Source organism: Porites lutea, chromosome 8, assembly GCF_958299795.1.
Source record: "Porites lutea chromosome 8, jaPorLute2.1, whole genome shotgun sequence".
NCBI classification, from domain to species: domain Eukaryota; kingdom Metazoa; phylum Cnidaria; class Anthozoa; order Scleractinia; family Poritidae; genus Porites; species Porites lutea.
Window position 1 is genome coordinate 13,928,306 of NC_133208.1, and position 18,248 is coordinate 13,946,553.

Below are 18,248 nucleotides of genomic sequence, written 5' to 3' on the forward strand. Positions count from 1 at the left end.
GAATTGTCTCCTTCTTCGTGCCCGGGGATGAAGAATAGACCACCAGGAGAGAGAAAAATTGCAAATCCCCGTGGGTATGCCCGGGGCGACATGGTAACAGGTCAATTTGAACCGTGCATTTGCCGCGTAAGGCGTGATTAGTCATAGTAGGGTGGTGCTAATCTCGGCTTAATTTTCAAACAAGAGATCTGGGTACATGGGTACGAGATTAGCGTGGTGCGTGATTTACTATTTTCATAACCCGTGAAGCGTGATTTTCTTTTGGATTTCCGTGATTAATGAATATCATTTGAAACTAGAAGCACAGCATATTAATATAGCTAATATTTGAACAACGCCGGATTTCCGAGAACCCTTTTGTACAATTAATAAGGTCAATTCAATCCGATTCAATTAACTGTTAACTCGCGATCCTACACAAAAAGGACGCTGAAAGTTCTTAGAGCTGATTTATTCAATGGGTTGAGATATTGTCATGTTAACTTACTGCGATTGCACCGCATTGACGTTATGCGTGATGCCTAATTTTTCGCTTTCGTCAGAACGCATTCTAATCTTGGTGTTCCTGTGGAACAAATCCACAAGTTTTCGAGTATCGCGGGCGACTGCCGATTAGCCGCCCCTACTGATTTTATTAGGGGCATCGAGGTCGGAAAAATGGACTCCTTTCGACTCGATTAATTTCGTTTCCGTAAGTGACGAACGCAGATCCGTAATCAATGTAGCCTGAGTATCAGGCGTTTCTGGGGGAAAAGGGGAAAGATGGAAGCGAAAAAGGGAGAGAGCTGAAGGAGAGAAACGCCTGACACAGATGCTTTAACTGGAGCCTTCCGCCCCCACACAGCATGATTCGAAACCATACAATCAAAATCACATCCGGTCATTGGGTTGTCAGCTTCACGTGTCAAAAAGCTCGCCTAAAATAAATCTCACCATACGGTCTTGCCGAACTCCGCTGCTTGCATTGTGTTGCAACGATTTCGCTTTTTCTGAAACCTCCAATTTAATGAGGAGTTTTCGAATACTTGTAATGGAAAACCTGCCGTTTTTGAGGAATTATAACATGCTTTAGGAATTGTGCTAATATAAGATCGCCAACGCTCTGTTTGTAAATAAACGTGTGCTCGGAAAACTGTAAACTGCTTTTGTTTACAGAGTTACAACAGCGGCGCTCATTAATAAGTAGGTTCCTGAGAATCTGGCAGCTAAAAAGCTGCTGTAAATCAGGCCGAAAATCGTACGAGGGAAAACCTAAAGACAAGCTAAAGCCTTTGTGCTGTCGGCTATTCTCAATACATGGCTACCTCGCTCTAATTTTATTTACAGTAACAATACCCTTTTAGCGGCAGGATGTTGTAAATCAAAACTTAGATATCTGAAGCACTGATATCGTCTTCTTTTCTTGATATCGTCTTCTGGTCTTGCCTGCGAAAACATCCGTTTCTCCTCGCTCTTCGTTTCGCAGGCTAGTCCTAGTCTTGTGAAACCAATACTTGGACATAGTTTCGGCAGAAGCTGGTATAAGAGGGTTTTCCATACTCCGAGAACATCTTTCCTTTTAACTACGAGGCTTTGAAAACACATTTCTTGCTCGGGTGTTATTTTTATTCCCGAAAAGAACTTGAGAGCGCCCTCTAGAGTCTCTTTGAATTCCTCTCTGCGTCTCTATCCATAAATCAAGACACTCTGCTCGTGTTTACTTGCGGTCAGTGACGTCAGGGCGTATTGTGTGTTATCCAATCACTGCCACATCCAGATTCTGGATGTGTCACACGATTTGCTGAATGGTTTTGTGTCAGGCCTTCCTTTCTCTTCTCCCCCCTCTCCCCTCCCCCATCAAAAATCTCGTCTCCCCTATCCCCTTAGGAAGGCATGATACTCAGGCTATAATCAATGATTACCTCTAGTTTTACTCAGTAATGAGTGATGGCCTAAAAATAGTCAGCGTGATACGTGATGGGTACCCCCCACCCCCTTTACCTCCCTGTCAAGAAACTTTTAACCAAGGAAGGGCTCTTCAAGGTTCCTCGATATATTTTTCGGGATCCTTTAGTTGCCTTATTTGAGGGCCGGGATTCGGAGTTTTAAAGTAAAATTGGGCGAAATAAAATTCTTAGTTGGTGTTTTCCCCTTGAATTTGGGTTTCTTATTTTCAGGTTTGGCCAGGAGCCGATTACTGGTTTGGCCCTCAAACAGGGTATCAGTCCTTTATCCTTACGGTTTAAGACTCTAAGGGTTTAAGTCAGGGTCAGGGATTAAGACCCTAGGAGGCACACACCAATTCAATCCAAAATTTAGAGTACCACCTCTGCCAGATAATTCATCAACACCAAGTATTAACCTCTTGTAATCATATTAGGACTGTATTTTTATCCTGTTTTTTTTTTCTGACTTAATTTACAGATGGAGGGTTCTTCGCAATTGCTGTCCAGCCCAGTGTCTATTAACAATCAGTCCTCCGCTGTGATTAACAGCACAGCTGCTGCAGCGATCACTGCTTCAGTTTACGTCTTCACGCCAGTTGGTTTCGACACAAAACTCGTTCTTCTTGTACTATTGATCACTTTTGGAGTCATCGGATTGGTGGGCAACATCCTTGTTGTTTACTTTGTTAGGAAGAAACAGCCATCTTCGATTCTTCAGTTGTCCCCCTTCCTAAGGAATTTCAATCTCTATGTTAAAAGTAAATCCCTTTCAGATATACTTTCTATTTTGATTTCGCTTCCTTTGTTTTGTTCCCAAATAATGCTCGATGTATTCCAAAATGGCTGGCCTTGTAAACTTGTTCGATATTTTGGCATGTCCTTTCAAAGTATAATAATTAATAATTTAATTGCTATAAGCGTAGAGAGGTTTCTTTCAACCTGTGATGTTCCGAAAACGTTTAGTGTTACCACTGTTCGTAAATTAGTGTATTCTGCGTGGATTGCAGGGTTTCTAGTTTCACTGGCTCCTGCAGCCACAATGAATGGAATAAGATACGACATTAATGCTACACATTACACAGTGGACTGTAAATACGATACCAGTTATCTACCTTACAGAGCTATTGTAGTAGGCTATGTACAAGTACAACACGTCATACCAAGTATTGCATTGATTTGCATTAACATTATCTTAGCCAGAAGGGTGTGGAAAAGGAGAAAACGAAGGATCGATGTACAGAAAGATAACGCCATTAAGGCGACAATGAGATGGCAGCATATCAAAACAACTTCTATATTGATAATTATCACCTTAGCTTTTGTTATTCCTTATTCATCATTGCTTTATTACGCAGTCTATCTTGCGGTAGCTAAGCCTTCAATTGATTTCCAGCAAGATTTTGTAATAAGGTATTTCAGTGTAGTGCTGATTTTATCGAACAGCTCTATAAACGTCATCATATATCTGGTTCAGATGAAGGATTTCCGTGTATTTGTAATGAAACGTTTATGTCTTAGGGGAAATGGTCAGGTTAACCCTATGTAGAAGAATGGCTAGGGAGCAAAAAGTTTCCGCGCCGATCTTGACTTTTTAAGGGGAGTCTTTTATGAACTTGAACTATAGGGGTCAATGAAACGTTAAAGCAACCTCGTTCCCATGGTTCTCTCCTACCTGGTCCCCGTCGCCACGGGGGCCGAGTACGAGAGGGGCCTGGAACGAGGTTGAAATCGCGGTTTGGCCATCTTACCGCAAACGGCAAACGGCGGTTAGCAGTTAGCGGTTTCACGCTAGCCGTACGTCTGCCCATAATTGGGACTAAAGATTCGTAGGTGGTAGCTCGCGGCCTCCATGTTTGTTTTCATTCATTTCCTGACTACTAATTTATCTGAGAACTCGATCTTAAGGTCTCTATTACATTCCAAAAACCGTATACTTGGCCCATGTAAGACTGAATCGGGATTCCAGAATCGGGTGAGGTGCAGAGCACAATGGTACAGTTAATCAGGGATACCCAATGAAAATATGAAGGCGGAGGTTTTATTTTGTTTTGCCATATCTTTTATCGTCAATCGTACAGGTTTGATATGTGGTAACTTACCCGGGATAAAAAGTACAAGTATCTCTTTCCTTGAAAATTTCTATCATAACTAACATCTACAAGCCTTTCAAAAAAAGCAGGAACTATGTACGAATTTTTCAAGGTATGAGAAGAATTAGACATTGCAATTCACTAGAGAATTAAATTAACTCGTCGGTCTTCATGGCAATCATAATCCAGATTATTCACCTCGAGAAGATTTTTTGAGTGCCCAGCTGCAAGCATTTGTAGCAAATATAAGTTATTACTTGTAACTTCTATGTAACAAGACTCTAAATAATTAAGCAGGATTTACATGGTACAACTCCTTATTTACGTTTTCTTGCTGCCGGGCTCAGAACTCGTCATTTACTTTATTTGACAGCACAAATAGACTTCAGTGATACGTGTAGTTGTTTCTTTCTTTCTACAGTTCATCGGCAATACTGCGATTTTCACGATGTATCTCATAAGTCGTGTCGCATTTTCTTAATTGTAATTTCTTGATTTATAGTAATCAATATTTTTTTTGTTTCCAATCGATTCCTGTCGACGCGACAAAGTTGTACCGTTTAAATCGTCTGTTAGCGACAAGAGGTCACATTTATGTAAATAATTGTAGAGTAGAAGGAACAAATCAATAAATCAGTCTTTTCGTTTAACTGACTCAGATCACATTAATTTGTGTCAGGGGCGCTTTATACAGTGGATCCTCTATTCAGGGGAAACCTTCGGGACCAAGTCAAGTGTCTCTTAAATAGAGGTGTCGCCTGAATAGAGGTTGAGCTGGGGTTTGTTAATAATTAACCAACAAAGGCAAACAATATAAACAAATCATCATTAAAAATTTCCTTATTTCTGCGATTTAGTGTCCCCACTTAGTGGTTATACACCACTATTACAGTTTAGACACTTAAATAAAGGTATCATCATCATCATCATTACATTATATGTTGAATACAAACGAGTGCAGTGTACTTCGATTGCAAGTTCAGTTTGTGAAAGCTGCCATCATTGTGATTAGTTCTGACTCTTAAAGATATCAATCCTCTTTGTGGTCAGTCACGTTTTGAGTGCTAACAAGTCCTCTGAATAGAGGTCAAACCCAGATATCGGGACCCAGAAAACGTGTTCCTTTCCCCTGTGTAGCGGTAACAGATACAAAGATTATGTGGACGGTTTTCCGCGACCAAGTTTTGTGTCAGGGGCACCCATCGACGGTTTGCTCCTACGTACATTGGAACCACTTTTTAGGCTACCCAGAGTACTCTAGATCTCTAGAAATGCATTCTAAGCGGTGCTATAAAATTTGCATCTGTTCGGTCATCCTAAAGGAACTTGAGTCTTTCCGAAATTACAAGGGCTTCAGTGTTATTTTCCGGAAAAATCCTAGACGATAACGCTCTTACAGATTTCGCTTAAACTTCACGAACATCGAGGCGGCTATTGGAGGAAAAAAGCTCCTGTGAACGATTTTGGAAGAACAGTTCCTAGTGCCAAGATATACTGCTGCAAGTAAAATAGGTAATAGCGTCATTTCGTTGCTATGACAACTCCGATGCCGTTGCAACCCTGATCATAACAAATTTTCATCTTTATCTAATACAACTGTGGTGGCAATTTTTCCCAACTTTGTTTATGGCTACGTAGTTTATGCTCAAACTTAGGAGGTATTGACCCTGAAAAACTGTATCGAGCCACCTTAACGTATTACGAAAGTGAGAATTTTTCTGATTCCTCTCTCCGAAAATTTTAGGTTTCCTTTTTTCTACAAAAAATAGCCCTCCTGGGATATCAGAAAAAAACCGTAAGGAATTTAGTAGGTGAGCTTCCAAACTTAAGGGGTTTAAGGCCCAGGTCAAAGATGTGTTCGGAACATATGGATGGTTTGCAATATCTCTCGCTAGGAGACCTAGAAAAAAATGAATTTTTGCCCAAAAGTAGATCTTGAGGTTTTCTTGTGCCTTAACGTTTAATTATGATCACGCGACATGTCACGTGAGCAAAAACTGAAAACGAAGGTAATTGCCGAAATGGTGGCGAATTTACTTTGTTTGGATGAACAAATGGGCATTTCTGAAAGAAGATAAACATACCTAAATTTTTACGTTTGGAATGAATGTACGCGAAGTTTAGAATTAAAGTTTTGAATAATTCAAGATTAGATTTGGGCATTTAAAATAATGCTTTCCCTCATAATGTTTTTTTTTTTAAGTGTAATGGATGGTCATTCCAAAAGTGAAGTGTTAGAAAAATTTAATAAGAAGTAGAAAAATGTAATCGCTCGATTTCTTTTCTTAAGCCGGCCACCAATAGGACAACCGCACGATAACGTCATTTTACTACAGCAAGTAATCGGCTCCTGACTACAGCTACCAGAATCCTTGAGTTTGTTGTTTTCTTGTGCAAATTAAGGTTATTGTTCTTTTATCCTCAGCAGAATTGGCAAATTTAAATAACAAAGCAAAAACGAAATGAATCCTGGTAGTTGTAGTCAAATATCGTCATCGTGCAATTCTCCCATTGGTCAATAATTTACGATTTTTAGCAAAATAGTCACATGTTATGTCACGAGACTTATTAACACAATATTTATACTTTAAAATGTTAAGGACGATAGGTTCTTTATGTGTGCCGAATTTTGATTCAGCGCCATCATCTATGCCGAAATTATAGTCAATAAATCATTATCCACAGGTAAACCCCTTAGTTCCAGGTCTTAAACTACTTGAGAAATTGTACATGAGTAGAACGGTCATCTAGAAAGTTTTAGCCGTCCTTAAGTAATAGAAAATTCTATAAGCAATATTTGCTTCTCCAAACAGATATTTAACAGAAAACAGTTGTGTGCCCCTGAGAGGTGTTCCCTGATTAGAGGTCTTCCAAAGGAGAGGTTCTACTGTAGCTAGAATTTTTCAAAGGAGGATCAGTCTCAACCTCGTCCCCAAGGCGCTTTTCCATGGCGTTGGAGGTGGGGCGGGAAAAGGCCCTGGCATCGGCCGGTCACATGACCACCAAACACCCAGAATTTGTGGGCGTACTAAATTAGCATACGACCGCATACGATAAACAAAACATCGAAGATGGCGGGTAGACCAGAGTTTTTATCAGTGCTTCGCCGGGTTGGATTTTCCCTGACTAACGGCAACTTTCCATCGCTTAATTTTAAACCACCTCGAAGTAAAATCTTTTGAATCTATCCTGAAAGGCCAGGACGTTATTGGAGTCTTACCAACTGGATCTGGCAAGTCTTTGTTATTTCGAATTCACGGCTGTACCGTTCTCGCCACGATAAAGAATAACCAGGGGTACCCAACGAGAAAATGCATGTTTCCAAATACGCCTCAAGTGTCTCAGATCATAGTAGCTCAAAGTGGCTTTCTCAATGCTCAGTTTAGAAGCCTGTTTGGCTAATTTGGAGCTAGTTTCCGTAAAAACTATTCACTTGCTCGGATGTCTTAGGGGAACTTTGGTCGTCAAGAAAGTTTTAGGTAGCTTTTTCGTCTCATCCGAAAGTGTTAGCTACCCTTATAGGTCCGGTCGAAAGTTTGAGGACATGAAGCAGCCTTGTTTTCATTAGAAAATTACTGGGGACGTTATAAGGGACCGAAAGTTTTAGGAGACCTTTTTTTAACAATAATCGCAACATCTTGGTATTAAAATGTGAATAACCCAACCTCCGAAATTCGTAGTTAAGCTATTAGAAAACCTCCGAATATTTAAGACGAATTGAACGGTTATCCAGAAATTTTTAGCTTTTCTTAAGCTTTGCAAATTTCTAGCCAATATTTCCTCCTTCGAACAGTTATTTTACAGAAAAAAGTCGCTGGGTGACCCTGAACAACTGAAGTTGCTCTCGTAAAAGCAACTAAGTACCATGAAAGCCAACCCGACAACTAATGAGGTCCGCCCTACCTCCAAAGCCAGGGAAAAGCGCCTCAGTAATAATAAAATATATGGAAAAGAACCTCGATATAACCAAACCTCATTATAGTGAACAAATTTTGCAGTTCTTTGGCCAATTGTTATATCGAGGCTCCACTGTAATTTGAAAAGAGTCAGAAGGTTAAACGATGAATTTATTGATTTTGCTTTTCACTGTACAACTTTTTACACAATATTGAGACCTCTTGTCGTTAAAAAAGATCGATTTACATGGTACAACTTAAACGCTCGCCAGGACAAGTACAGAAAAATACAATAGAAAAGAATAAATGAATGCCTTCCTGAATTTTTTTTTGAGCCATTTCTTTGAATTGCCTGTTTAAAGTTATATATATTTGCAACATTTTGCACCGAATCGAATGCGCTCACAAACAGCAGTTCAATTCTGTAACACCGAATATTCTAATATCAAATGGCTTCTGGTTCTAGTCTTTATTTTTATTATCATCATCATCATCATTATCATTGTCATTAACATTATTTTGCTGTAAATAAGGTAAGGTAAGCCCCGCGTCAGCGTGGTGAAAGGTAAGAGTTAGCTAACAGTTGTACGCAAAGTTGTACCATGTAAATTTGCTTTAGACAGAGTTATTTCCTACTTTGCTAGCTTAACGATCCTTAACGATAACACAAGTGATTTTTTTTAAGAACATAAAGGCCCTAACCACCTGTAATTTTCGAAATCTGATTGTCATCAAAATACCGACAGTCTACATGTGTAACAATACATCTAATTATTTTATTTTCTTTATTTACAATTAACTTTTGCGGATGTGTATAACTGGATCTGGAATTATTGTGCTATTTTAAAAAAAGCCTCGGTCAAACAGATTCAAGACTGTTATGCATATTCTTTTTAAAGTGTTGTTGACAGTCGATGTTGAAACAATTTGACGCCTCCTCATATTAAATGTTGTTTTGATATGTCCAGTCGGTTTGATTTCCTGTAAACTTTGTTTCAACATGGTCGCAACATTTCCCTTGCTTTCGAAATACTGAACCCGTTCGATCCCTTCTCTCAGCTTGCGTAACTGGCGGTTTTTTTTTGTTGTGTATTTTCTTTTGTGTTTCGTGTTTCGTAAAGTAAGAGAGACAACCGCGCGAAAGCAGAACCTACGACGAAAAAGAAAACGATGAGGGAGGGGTGAGGGGAGAGGGCGGTGTCGTTTTCTGTTTCGACCTCGCTTCAGCATTCGCGCCGCTGTAACTCAGCTCTTACTTTACGATTAACGTAAGAAAAATACACCAAAAAAACCGCCAGCTACGCGGGCTAACATAAGCGCTTCATCCACGTTGTGCGATGATATTAGCACATAATTCATGATTGTCGCAGAAATATCTAGATCAATTGACATGGTAGGGGAAGAAAGATAAGACCGTTTCACCGGGGCTTTATACAATTATCCAGTAATTTGTAATTAGAATGCATTACGTAGAAGAAAAAACTGCTGCAAACCCTCCCCCCACCCCTCCCGCCCCCTAACTCGCAATTTTGGTGCATGATTTGTTTGGACTGGTGAGTATCTATCATGTGTAGCCAGCTTTTTGACTTGTTGCAGGCCTGGATCTATTGTCAAGGAGATTTGGTGATAATTATGCACTGCCAGTCGGAATTTCATTTTCACATACACCACTTGCACGTCACCCATAATGCACCTTTTTTTCCCCAAAAAAATTTTGCATACGCATTGTTTCCAATTTCCCTTGGGACAGCTGTAATACCCAGGAGAAATGAAAAACAAAGGTTATGAAAATTTTGAGGGGCAAATATAAGGTGCATTATGGGAGATGTGCAAGTAGCGTATGCCCTGGAAAAATGCTTGTTTATAATTCTGTTGATTGCTCGCATGACTAGTACGCACTGACCCCACCGAAACTTTGAGCTCTTAAGCTCTTTAGCTCACCCCAGTAAATCATAACTGATTACAAATGGGAGAGTGATAAAACTAAAAATTTGTAGGCCAGGGCTGGCTACGCCCCTGTCTATAAGAGTACAGAAAGGAAACCTGGAAACAGCTTCTAAAAACTGCCTGCCTACTGTAATCATTTTAAAATTTTCTACATATGAGTCTTTATTTTCACAATGTTTTAGCTGTTACTTCAGCTGTTGTGTTGTACCTTTTGGCATATTCTCGTCTACTCATTGCCTGACAAACATTCTCTCCGCTTTTTCAGCCCTGGGCTTATACAACTTCGTAACGGGTTTTAGAAGGGCTAATAAACTAAGGGGAGGGGGAACTTAGAGTCCGGGGGAAGGTTATAACCGGACTAATGTGCTGACCAAATACTTTTTTAATTTACCCGCTGTTTTAAGCTTGAACGTACAACGTTGTAAAAATCGAATTCATTTTTAGCTGGTCAGCGAATAACTTTAAAAACACACGTCACCTTAATGAGTTGTACACTTGAGCCCACGATACAGTCATGTGACACTGATCAGCGGATGCCCTTTTTGACAGCTGTCAATTGACCATAATAGGGATGTCCATAAGGATGTCCACTATAAAGTTTAACACAAATTGTATATGCCTTGGACACCTGGCTAGTAATGCCTGGTCAGTAGAAGAAAATAATGCGCGCTTAGCAGCCAGTGAGTGAGCGCGCACTGTTGTAGTGATATAATAGACTAATTTATCTCTTTAGGCATCAACTGAATTAGCTTAATATATAGATTTACCCAGGGCTAAAAGCTAAGCTCTCGATAATATTTATAGTTTGCTCAAACAAAATATAAAATCATGTTTTGCTAAGCAGCGAAGGCAACGAGAACGGTGAAAACACAACAATAAGACTAAGTAGCAAAAAAAAAACAACTTTGCACGTGCAGCACACTTTTTCTGCACATTTCTCTGCCGTTGTTTCAGCACGACCACAACGTGAAACGTCCAGAAACGTCCTAGTTACACGTTTTATGGAGGAAATGTCGTACCTGTTGTTGTTCACTTTTTTTCACTCGCTCATTTTCACCTTGGTGGCCGCTAGGATTTCTCATTTTCTCACCGCCACTAAAAACTTTTCATGTTGTTGTTCCAACACATAGCTCCTTATCTTCCGCTCTAGCTCTCTGTGGCTCTTTTTCTCGTTGAGCATCGCTGGCCTGTCGCCCATTTTATTTTTTCTCTATATTCCAAATTTGTGGACATGACAATTAATCCGAGCTCAATAGTTTAGACAACAAGGAAACAGAAACAATTCCGCTTTCCGTTTTCGTCTTTATTGACTCTTTAGCTGTTTCTGCTTCACAAGACGCGGGTGGCTATGCGATTTCCCGCCAAAATGACCTCGAATTGCAATTGGGTTGCCATACCTGTTGGTTGAGTTATTTTACATTGGAATGCCTGTGGTGCGGACGGACGGTCCGTCGGGCGTACGGTCACTAACTAAAACTTGTCGAAAGGGTAGATTACCAAATTTTCTTACCCATTGTGCTCCGCTTCGCCCGCTTCGCGCGCGTGGAGCTCCGCTATTAGGGAAACCGTCGTGAAAGTGATTTTTCGTTGACTAAGCCCTTAGTTCCAACTGGGCATGTCCCGATTGTGTTCGGCAACTTTTGAGCAACTTTTTGTACTTATAGCAACCTCGAGCAATTTTTTGCCTCTCTGGGCAATTTTTGAGCAAAGTATAGGTTTAGAACAAATATCAAGCACGAAAATGTAAAAAAAGATTTAAACTGTTCACATTTCTGTCAAGAGGGGATTGTCCTCTCTTGTAAATGTTTATCAACTTTACGAATACATAACCCTTCAATTGACACGTTTTCACAGGCCTGTAAAGGCATTTAAACCTGCCTAACAGGCCTGGAACGCATGTAGTCAGCACAAACACAAGAAAATCCTGAATGTAAGCTTTTGCTCAGTTGTAGAGTAAAAGTCAAGAATAAGTTATACTGGTTGTATAAGAATAATTAATTAGTATCCTTAATTATTATTTTCTCCCATACTTGCGAGCAACGCTTTGAAGCTATGTTTTAAGCTATTTTTCTTGCCCGATGCTAGCAATTATTGTGAAGAAGGAAAAAAAACAGCTTTAAATTGGCTTTTACATTAAAATATCCAGAAATTTAGTTCGCAACTTTTAAAATTGGAGTAACAACTTTGTGGATTTTCGGCAATTTTTTTTAGCAACTTTTTGGCATTCCAGTGAGTACTTTTTCAGCATTTTAAAAGCACTATCGGGACAGGCCTAGTTCAAACTTATCGACAGAGCGATTTTCGTATGACCTTGAAATGAAAACGTGTGAACAAAACAGAAACAACAAACGAACGCAAATAGAGCGATTTGATTGGTTTATCGAACGGATACAAACGAGAGTGGCTTTTGGTTGGTTAAGCGGACGCTCGGGTGAAAAAAGTTCATGCCCGAGAACTTTCTAGAAATCAACCGATGCTTAGCCTTGGCGTCACTCTGCAACGCAGCGCAGGTACTATGTGCTCCCCAACAACACAGACAGTTAACCTAAGCATTTTCACCACCCTTGCTGCAAAAACGTTTCATTAGAAATACACGGAAAGCCTTCATCTGAACCAGATGTACGATGAAGTTAAAAGCGCCGCTGGAATAAAGTACCACCCAGCTTAAATGTCTTATCACAAAATCGCCCTGGAATTTAGCTACCACAGTAAAGACTAAGTAACAAAGTATTGACAAATAGGGAACAACAAAAGCCAAGGTGACAAATACAAGTGTGTAGGTTATTTTGATTTGGTGGGATCTCATTGTTGCCCTCAACACATTATCTTGTTGTATATCGATCCTTCTCTTGCTCATTTTCCACGCCCTTCTGGCTAAGATGATGTTAATACAAATCAAGGCAGTTATTGGTATGACAAGTTGGATAAGTGTAACGCCTGTCACAATTACTCTGTAAGGTAGATAACTAGTATCGGGTTTACAGACCACTGTGTAATGTGTAGCATTAACATCGTGTCTTATACCATTAGTTGTTGCTGCCGTTAATAACCCAATAAGAAACCCTGAGAGCCACGCAGCATACACCAATTTACGAACAGTGGAACAACTAAACGTTTTAGGAACATCGCGGATTGAGAGAAACCTCTCGGTGTTTATAACAATTAAATTATTCAAAGATATACAGTTAAACGCAACGTTAACAAATCGAACTACTCGACAAGGCCAGCCATTTTGGAATTCATGAAATATAATTTGTATAGAAACCAAAGGAACCGAAATCAAACAAGTGGGTATATATGAAAGGGCTAAACTCTTCAAGTAGAAGTAGAAGTTCCTTAGGAAAGGAGAAGACTGAAGGAACGGAACTGTCTCTTTCTTGGAGAGAAAATACAGAATAAGGATGTTGCCCACCAATCCGATGACTCCAACGATTACAAACAGGACAGCAAGAATGATTTGTTTTGCATCGAAATCTGCTGGCTCCGTCATGTAAACTAGAGTAGTGATCTCTGCATCAGCTGTGCTGTTAGTCAGAGAGGAATGATTGTTAATGGACACTGGGTTAAACAGCGATTGCGAAGAACGTTCCATCTGCAAATAAATTGAGAAAAATAAGAATGAAACGCCAAAAACATTAGGTTAATGGCGTTGAATATAGACCAGTTCTAGCTAATACCACGGCTGATTTAAGTCACCGCAAACAATTCCTAACTGCACGTTTTACGAAAAATGCTGTTTGAAGCTATTCAAGCCATTTCACCCAAAATATTGTTTACCAGTCGAAGAGTACGCTGACGTTTTTGTTCCCAAGGAAAAATTTCGTTTTTCTTAGTTTAGGCATGCGTAGAAAGCAAAATTTGGAGATCAAAATTTTTACGTTTCTTTTGCCGTCCTTCCGGCCTCTGCCTAACCCTCCCCCCCGGCCTCTGCCTCCCCCTCCTCTCTCCCCCTCGCTTGTGGATTGTGTTAGAATTCTGCAGTTTATACCAAAGTGCTTTATTTCATTGCAAGCTTCTTGACTTCAACCCCACTTGTTGCTTGCTGTTTTTGTCTTCGTTTGTTTATTGTTTTTCTATTTGCTGTTTAGCTGACTGTCCTTTACTGCAGTTTATGTTTTTAATGAAGATTAATTGTGCCACCCGTTGCTAATTGGATCCAGGCTATTTTCTCACTATACCGGATAGTTCTTACGCCGCGAACGCGAAAACCGTCCCGGACAGGGCTTCTTTATACACATAAGAACGGTGGTTTCGGTGCGATTTCTCTAACGGAGCGAAGATGTGCCGCAATGATCGTGAAAGTCGATCATCATATATCGGATAGACCAGCACCATTAGGACAGTAGCGGAAGTAAATAAGATGGTTTTCTCACTGCGTATAAAATGAGCAAACATGCCTGCATTCTTCTAATCCCAAGAGTCCTTAGCAATAGCTCACTTCTGAAAAGAGTGATAGCTTGGGACCCAAACTAAGCGCGGACGCATTCATGGGATTGTTTGGGAGGACAAGTGGAGCAGCCACCTCGAATTATGACGCGACATGCAAGTTGTTGTGTGCCTTTGAGTACAAATAACTTCAGGAACTCCCCTGAAACATTCCACTTCCCTTTCCGCCATGTTTGTTTACATTCCCTTTCCCCCAAATAATCCCATAAATGCGCGCGCGCCTAGTTTGGGTCCCAGGCTATCACTCTTTTCCGAAGTGAGCTATTGGGTCAATTATAATCCTTTGCAGCCTTCTAACTTATTTGGGCGACGCAGTGTGAAATCTCACAGTTTGACGGGATTGCCTGCTGGAAGCGCTTTTCGCCCCCCCCCCCCCCCCTCCCCTACATCGCCAAGCTTTGCTGCGTATCTTTGTCAAGGCAGTCGCAAATTCGTAAAAGACAAATCAAGTTCATTCCTGTACTAGACTAGAAATTTACTTCTTTCCTGCACGAACAAAAGTATAAGATTTCAGGGTCCAAAATTTTTCAATTCACTAAATACATTGGATTCGCTCTCCTCCCTCATTTTCTCTTCCTATATCGCAATATAAAAGCGGTGCTGCCACTATCCCTCTTTTTAAATCTAGATCGAAAGCATTTCTCCTTAGCTGATTTGGTTTTTTGCTGCTAATTGTCCGTTTATTCTGTTTTAATTCGCTCGCTTCCTATCGTAACTTATATTTCAACATGATTTTCACCGTTCATTTATCGTATATATAGTCTCAACCCTAAGATTTCAATTTGAACTTCCTCGCCAGATGAATATTTCTGATTCTTTTACCTTATTATAGGAAATAAACCCTTCATGAAATTAACGCGAATTTCAAAATTTTGCGTTAATTTCTTGAAACCTTAATTTCCGCGCCATTGAATAAGTGGAACCTTAATTTCCGCAACCTTAATTTCCATTATTTTTGGGAAAGAGGAGTACTTTACCAGGTTGGAGATCCACCAGTAACAGTGAAACTGAGAAGAACTCTCGAAGTAAAGTGGCCAGAGTTTTCTTTGCTTGACCCTTTGGTACGTTTGGGTAAGGTATGACGAACAAAGTTTCCTTTTCAGATTATACGTTTAGCTTTGTTTCAGTTGTCTCAACAAGTTTTGTTTCGTTGTACCGCCGCGTTAATTTCCTTCATTTGAAATTTATCCTCTATTTTGCGTTAATTTCCTTTATTTGGAAGTCGTTCAAGTTTTCCACTAAATTCGCGTAAATTTCAGTCGCATCAATTTTCATGGAGCGTTAATATTATTTCCTATAATAAGGTGCTTATGTAATTTGCCTCAACCATTATTATTATGGCAGTACAAACGTCTGGATGCCCAGAGTAAAAAATAAAAGCTTTGGCTGGGCGGCAAACCGTAACCAGCTGCAGCATCGACTAAAATTTGTAGTAACAATTACACAATAATTAACGCAAAAAAAAAACTGGGTAAAAATGATTTGATAAAAGTGTAATAAAAAAATAAATAGTGATAAAAAGATCCTACAAGCTTTATGGACGTCTTAACTATAAAATAAAAATGATCATAAGTTTAAAACCATCGTTCATACAGCTGTCCATTTAATTATGGGAACGTCTAAGGTATGTAAATAAAATTTCGATAATGTACAAGATTAAGTATCTGTTAAAATAGGCGTCCAATATTCCTATAGATATCTAAGCGCTCAGCTTGAACTTTCTAGCAATGTGCAATGAACTAGACAGGATTGCCTTTTACATTTGGCGCATAATTGATTCACACTTGTTTCCGACAAGCTCTGTTATTATTATTATTATTATTATTATTATTATTATTATTATTATTATTATTATTATTATTATTAATTTTTTTAATATATGCAGAATAAGTCTCACCTATAAGCCTTTATGGCTTCTTGAGACTTCCTCGCCTTTTGAAATGATTTTCTTTCCAATTGTGTATATTAATTACGTGTAATTTAATGTTTTTCCCCTTCACTTATATGTAAAAAAAAGGCAAAAAAAATAATCAATAAACGATAAACAATAGTATTAAATGAGTCTTTTTTTCCTAGTAAGTAAATATCTGAAACTGAAACTGAAAACAGTAATTTTCTTTGGTAAATCTATATCCTAGCCTACGATGCACCAGGGCAGTGCCCAAAGTCTAAATAAAAATATGAAATTATGCTTTGTTAGCAAAAGATAGAGAAGTAAATTTATCGCAAATTCGAATTGTAAATTGTAAATTGTAATTGTAAATTGTAAATTGTAATTTGTTTACCCACGGATCACTAAGGAGTTCATAAGAACTCGTTGAAACGTGTCCGTGCGTTCCAGATCGAATTGGAATTTGAAAGTGTTGGTTTTTAAGGAGAGGGGAAAACCGGAGTACCCGGAGAAAAACCTCTCGGAGCAAGGGAGAGAACCAACAACAAACTGAACCCACATATGGCGTCGACGCCAGGATTCGAACCCGGGCCACATTGGTGGGAGGCGAGCGCTCTCACCACTGCGCCACCCTTGCTCCCCAATCGAATTCTGATTGGCTCATAATTATGAGCGAGATATATCTATTACATACGGCGTCCAGTGCCATTGACACAGACTGATAACTTTCACATTTCTTGAGGTTCCCTCTTTTTCTTTTGCGTCAAACGTTTTTACATTTAGCTTTCAGTGTTACTTTTTTCAAAAGGCGTAACTGACGCCCTTTTTGATCTAATACTGCTCTTAGTAAATGAGAATCTCCGCATTTTTTTGCACGCTTCAAATTTCGCAAACTTCACACTAATGTATTTTTAAAAAGCGCAGCCATCCTGCCAGGAATGGACAATTTGTTTTAATGATATCAACAAACGATCGATAGAACAGTCATTCATTCGATCCCAAGGTGATGTTATCACACGCCCCGATCAATTCCAATGACGACTTTTAGCCCGTGTGAGATCCTGAGTCATAGGCGTGTGGACAATACTCTTTGCAATTTTCCGTCAATTTTTGAGCCAGCATTAAAAATCGTCCTTAAAGTTGACAACGAATTTCAGAAGCACACTGCGCTAAAAATCGCACTGACATACATTAAAAGTAGACGCCGTATTGCGCTTAAAAATATCGTTACAAATCGTCTTATGTAACATGAATCACTTTCAAATACGGCTGGGAACTAGGGCGCGGCGAAAAAAGAAAAAGGCTTGCAGCATCCGGCCGAAAACGTCTGAGTTCATTTCTAAATCAACAGCGTTTGACTCGTTATTTTCGTTTACCATATATATTCAATATAAATTGTACTTAAGGCTCGCAGGACATATCAATGTGTGTAATATTTTTCTATGAACTCGCTAGGTTAGTGCGGAAAATTAGATCTTTCCGACATTCTTAAAAAGTGATTGACGTGTTCAGTTTGAAAAAAATGAGGTCAGGTTTGGCAGCGAAGGCGTTCTTCAATTTAGAAATTTGGTTGAGCTATTTTTTTCTTCTTAGATTTAGAAAAGATACACAAATTTTGTTACTTTATCCAGAAAGGACCCAGGTATAAACAAAAAAGGCTGATTATCGGTATCAAGATTTAAACTTATCCAAATTTTGAAAAAAACATGTGCTGACCTTTCTTGTAAATGCAGGATGCACTCGTTACTGGTTCGGCCAGACTGGCGTTCCGTCAGCAAAAAACGGGCTAAGTAATAACAATTAAAAATTATCAGCCTACCAGCTAAACGAGCAAAGACTAATTTCTAAATAATTTCAAAGATCGTGCATATAAAGATTTATCGTTCATACTTATTTTTTATTGTACTGACCTCAGCTGGAAATGAGAAAACGTCGTTCTCAATGTGCGGAATTTCTGGACGACCGCAGTCAATATCTCTCCACTGCAAATGAGCCGAAAACCCTGAGAAAAAAGAAAAAAAATATATTAAAAAATTAGTATCTTCTTTTCACA

General features: G+C 39.3%; 1 long non-coding RNA gene across 1 annotated transcript; it reads right to left on the bottom strand.

The window, feature by feature from the left end:
- Positions 1-12,567: 12,567 nt before the first annotated feature.
- LOC140947136 (uncharacterized) lies at positions 12,568-18,217 on the bottom strand. Its single transcript, XR_012166921.1, has 3 exons — positions 18,106-18,217; positions 17,912-17,981; positions 12,568-13,450 (listed from the first exon to the last, which is right to left on the bottom strand). It is a non-coding gene; the product is annotated as an uncharacterized lncRNA (long non-coding RNA).
- Between the last annotated feature and the right edge of the window lie 31 nt (positions 18,218-18,248).